Consider the following 6,000-nt stretch of genomic DNA (forward strand, 5'->3'; position numbering starts at 1 on the left):
CAAATCTGTGGATAGAGAAGATAATATGATATGTACAAGAGAAGGCCTGAGACAATCTCCAAGAATGCAGGATTAGAAAATGGCCCAGTATCTAGGCATATTCCACTTCCTCTGATGAGAAAATATTGAGATTCAAGCCTTATCTTTGTATTTGAGCCTTAAAATGGGCATTATGGCATCCTAAAACCACTTAAATCCAAGAACTGTGTACAAAACCATGTTTTTACTTTGTGTAGTTTTTCACCCCATCAAGACAAAGACAAAATAAGCATTTTCCAAGATACCTCGCATACTTCAGAGAGAAATAATGACCATAGTGACCATCACTTCAGTACAACACTGAAGGTCAGTGCTCACTCTCAAGGAAGACTTAATAGTGTGTAACCTTGGGCAAGTCACACAGTATCTTTGGGACTCCCATTTCCCTATCGCTAAATTCAAGCGATTTGGTTTTCTGAATATTGCCCTTGCTGAGCACCACAAAGCCCATTTGGCATCTGAGTCATGTGAGTTTTTGTCTTTGATGATGACATTACTCTAAGCACAATTTGAAAATCTCATCTGCAGAAGGGAAAAGCATCAAATATCTGACATAATAGACACCTAATGCATTTCAAGACGTGGCTTTAATTATACCATGTTAACATTAAACTCATTGAAAGCTTTTTATTATACTTAATTATTTGACAGGGCACTAAACACTAATTATAACTTACTGTAACCCTTTTTTGCTAATGAAGAGTGACAGCTTTACCGAATGAGGAACAACTCATATTCCAAAAAAAAAAAAAAAAAAAAGGAGAAAGAAAGAAAGAAAAAAAAAGAAAAAAGGGTGTGCTGGACTACCTTTGTGCTATTTTCAAACCAGAACAGCATTACGTGTCATTACCATCTTCACCTTCATCATCAAAAGCATTTAAGTGATCACAACATTGTGCTCGGTGCTGTGCAGAATGAAGTTAATGTTTACAATTCGTACTTTAAAAGTTTATAAAAAGCAGACATTATGTGTAAGCATAACAGTGCTATTTATAGAGGAAATCTAAAATTCAAACATTTATATTATGCATAAGTAAGAGGGGATTGGGATTTTAAGATTAAGAAGCTTAAAGTGAAAGCAAATCATCTTTACAAATAGTCAACATGGGGTTAGGAGCTTCTTACAGAACAGGAAACTTGGTGAGTTAAAAACTACCTGGTGGTGGGTATTATAGAGGGCACGGCTTGCATGGAGCACTGGGTGTGGTGAAAAAATAATGAATAATGTTTTTTCTGAAAATAAATAAATTGGAAAAAAAAAGAAAAAAAAATAAAATGCCATTATTGTAAAAAAAAAAAAAAAACAAACTACTGTGGGTTTAAGAGAATGGTGAAGAACACAGTAAGTTTTCATGGTAGATAACAGGTAACTGTGGAAATGAGAAAACCAAGACAACAAGTGTCACTGAAGCAAATTATGAAGATACTAGTACAGGGAAATCACCCTAGTGCCCTAAACGAGAAGGGGAAGTGATGAAAAGATGACAATTTCGGATTCTGCCTTAACACCCCAGCTGCTCTCCTGAACTCGAGACTGTATCTATACCAGACTGAGATGTCTAGGACCTCAGCGAAAGGGTAGGCTACAGAATACTCCAATTAGAGGAAAGAGAGAAAGAATAGAATATGCAACGTTGGGGACGAATACAACTTCAAAGTGACACTGAATCCCTGAATTAGAGGCCACTTCCCAACAGACAGTGCTGCGCACTCCCAACAAGAAAGCAGGCTGGACCGGAGGTGGGGCTATGAGCAGTGTTGCAGGAACCACACCTTGTTTGGCAACAAAGTATTTAGAATACTTAAGTCATCAGAGGTGCTATATTAAAAAAAAAAAAAAAATTATAGGGTGAATTTGAGTGAATGAAACCTATTTGTATTTAAATCTCTTATCTCAGTGATAATGATTAGAATCACCTCTCTTACTGTGGGAATGTATAAAATCTAGGTGTCATAGAAATTTTCAAGGTGATTCTGATGGATTGTTCACTGATTGTTCTACTTTCTTAGGAATTGTTGGCAAAACATTTTCTTAGCGATCATTTGCAAAGCTTACTTCCATATTCTGATAACAGAAGCGTTCTTCAGGGGGCATCTGGGTGGCTCAGTCCTTAAGTGTCCTGGGATGAGCCCTGCCTCTTGTCTCAGGCTCCCTCCTCAGCGGGAAGCCTGCTTCTCCCTCTCCAACTCCCCCTGCTTGTGTTCCTACTCTGTCTCTCTCTCTCTGCCAAAGAAATAAATAAAATCTTAAAAAAGAAAAAAAAAAGCATTGGCAAAAATGTTGTGAAAAGCATGATTTTTACACAGTCCTCTGGAAAACAAGTGCTTTAGAAAATGATTACAAATAACTAATCAGGCCAATATCCTCCATCAGTTTTTAGTTTGACACATTCTATGTTAAGTCCAATCATTCATTGGTTAAATATATACGTGTGCCTTTTTTATTCTTTTAATATTTTTTTTAAGTAAGCTCTACACCCAATGTAGGCCTCGAACTCACAATCCTAAGATCAAGAATCCTATGTTCTACCAAATGAGCCACCCAGGTGCCCCTCTGTGTGACTACTAAAATGGGAGTTGTAACTGCAGATAGACTCTGTGGGCAGGGAATTTGCAAAAACTGTTTCTTTTTTTATTCAGATGATAAATGAATGTGCAAGCTTAAAAAAAGAAAGAAAGAGATAGAGAGAAAGTAGGAAGGGAAGAGAAGGAAGGAAGGTAAGGAAAAAAGGGCAGGGAAGGAAGAAAGGGAAGAAAGGAAGGGAGGGAGGAAGGAAGGAAGAAAAAGTCAGAGAATCACACTGACCACGAAATTGGTCAAAGGCATCACCAAGGGTTCCTTTGCTTTGAGGGAAGGGTGGTTAACCAAACTACTCTTTTAAAAAGGGGGGGGTGGTGGGGAATAGCATCTGAGCAAACAAAGGGGGCCTGCAAATTCTACTTCTAAGCAAGTCCTCTTCCTTTCTCTCCTTCCCAAAAGGAACATAGCTTCTAAGCCTTTCTCACATATAATTTCTGGAACCACCTCTTAGAAGTAAGCAGAAGAGGAGAAGGGCCTAAAGGCCTCACGTTCAGTACATCCGAGGGCAACAACTCTTTTGACAATTGCCATCAAAGACTATCACACTCTCCTCTCAAGGACCTCCGTACATGCTGAGAATAAAACACAATTTCACTACTTTTTATTAAAACCCATCCCCAGCTCCATTCCAAGTGTCCCGTGAGTTCTGCCATCTTCCACCCAGCAATGGTATTAGTGAGAGCCCATCTTGAAGCAAAGTCAACAGGACCGTGCACCCACCTCCTTTCAGTTTCTCTTCTGGTGGTCTGCTTTTCGACTCAGTTTAATTCCTAACAGTGAGGTTTTCTGCAACATTAAAGAAACCTTTCAAGCGACACAACCTATATCATAACACCCTGGGGATGAGGATGCCGGCACCAGAGCTGGAGTAGGCACATGGGATGACTTGAGAGTTTGGGGTCCAAGTACTATCCCACTGATGCTCTCAATCAGAGTTAATCCACAAGACTCCAATCTAGCAGGTGTCTCTCTGAGTCAATGACATGTTTTGAGATATCCTGGATTTTTTTTTTAAGATTTTATTTATTTATTTGACAGACAGAGATCACAAGTAGGCAGAGGGCAGGCAGAGGGGTTGGGGGGAAGGAGGCTCCCTGCAGAGCAGAGCGCCCAATGCGGGGCTCGATCCCAGGACCCTGAGATCATGACCTGAGCCAAAGGCAGAGGCTTAACCCACTGAGCCACCCAGGTGCCCTGAAATATCCTGGATTTTAGACATGATTATTCAAGCAAGAACTTCATGTCACTTGGTAACACATGGATGCTTGTCAATCTTGACAAGAACACAAAGAGAAGGGCCAAAACAAAACAAAATCTCTTAGAGTGATTACAATGGGAAAATAGAACAAAATATTTCTGCCTGCTGTTTGGTTCAGAAGTACCAGGTGTTCCTATAAACGGCACAGAACATTTGAGATGGAGATAGCCAACATCACTTTCTTTCCTTCATAGCCATCAAACAAGACGCTAAAATGAGAAAGAACATGTCTCTTCCTACACCCATCCTAGAAAATGCATTTCATCAACACCCTAGTCCCCTTTCCTTTTCGTGTTCAAAGCTTGTTCTTTTGGACAAAGAAATAAACAAAGAAAAAACCGATTTGTGTAGCACAGAATGTGGAACTTGTAACTCCTCTGAAAAGCGTGCTTTGCTTTACCAGATCTAGACACGTTTTCTGCAGTAGACAGAACAAGAAGATCTGTGTCTTTTTTTATTTTTTCCTAAAGACAGTGTGCCGGCCAGAAAGCTAACTCCATTTATTTCTCCTGCAGGGAGCCAGTGTGTTCCTTCTCCTGGAAGATGCAGGTACTTAAAATAGTAATAGGCTTTGTGGTTTATTGAGAATATTTCATCCCAAGACCTCACAGGCCTAAAGAATAAAACATAAACTAATGGCTCTTTCCAACAAGCTTGGGAAGAATTAAACGGAAAGGAGGATTGTCACCATTCTTCCCCGGAGAAACAGAGAAGAAAGCAACTTAAGGCAGGTAGCCCAGGGAAAGAACTGTAGTCAAGTTGATCCCAGATTTGGACAGAGGCCTCCAGTCTGTTCCTCTCCATTCCTAAGAACGTGATTAAGAGCTCCAGCTGCAGGAAAACAAATGATGAATTTATCCCCTTCTTAAGTTTCAAATGCAACACCAGCTGGGAGAGGGGCACTGGGCAACTTCCCCAATTTTTGTCTGTGTGTCATTGTTTTTATTATAAAATGTAACTTTAATTCTGTAGTTTCTCAGGATGCCCCAGTTTCTGTGCATACACAAACACACCTAAAAACTCAGGCAGAATTTAAGAGAAGAACACTTTGTATTGCCAGTTCTCTCAGTTTTCCCCGCCCCGCCCCCCCACACTCACACTTAAACACGCTTTGTAACGTGATGTATTCACAGCACTTTTTTTTCTTGGCATTGTCTATGCTCAGCAGTGTGATACTTGAAAGGACACTGAAGGTCACTTCAGATACATTTAAACATCAGTCTGATTAATTTCCAAAGCCATAGGGCAGAAATGCGGTAGTGAATAGAAATCCAGCTAAGGGACAGCCAGCCAGGCCCTGTGGTGTTCACAGATGTGACTACAGTGTTGACAATTTCCTAGAGCCCCATCTGTCAACAAAAAACTGTCTACACTGGTGGGCAGCAACACTCAGCATTCTGAATCCTTGGTGTCTCTTCCTCGATTCAGTTGACTTTCCCTCCCACAGAGTTCCCCAATATTTGAGAACCGGGAAGAGACTGGTTACCCTAGTATTTGGGTCCCAACCTTTCCTGATCAATACAGATGGCTAAGTGTGAGTGCGCAGTCTCTGAGCCCTAGAGCACATGGATCTGTACCTTCAAAGGGCTGGCCAGTCTGGGTACAAGGAACCACAGAGATGACAAAAATTCATGTTAGTTTGGAACTTCTTTAAATCCCGTCTGAAGGTTTACCTTAGGCTGGCCCCTGGTGCAAATTACAAACCCTCCATTTACTTCTACTTCAGATTTTAAGGTTACCACAAATTAGACTGCCCTGCATTCTGTGTGGGTCCTGCCCTTCTCTAGTCCCTGTCAGTATTCAACAAAGCAAGTTAATCTCCCTGGTAAGTGACAGCTCTGCCCCTTGTAACTGGCATGGAATCAATTTTTTAACTTGATTTGAGAAATGAGGAGAGTATCAAGAATTCAGTACTAGCTAGTGGATTCATTAGCAAGCTGAATCAGTTTTAGCTGGAATCTGTTTGGCTGTCCTCATCTCTTAGTTCTGCTTTTTTTCTCCTCCTCTTATCATCGATCCTGCCCACAAGACTTATTATCTACTCTGTCTAGGGAGGACACCAACCTCCTTTGCTAAGGTGTTCACAGCAGGCTCACACAGCACACTGCTCTGGCCTAAACTC

The sequence above is a fragment of the Neovison vison genome, chromosome 1, assembly GCF_020171115.1.
Source record: "Neovison vison isolate M4711 chromosome 1, ASM_NN_V1, whole genome shotgun sequence".
NCBI lineage: Eukaryota > Metazoa > Chordata > Mammalia > Carnivora > Mustelidae > Neogale > Neogale vison.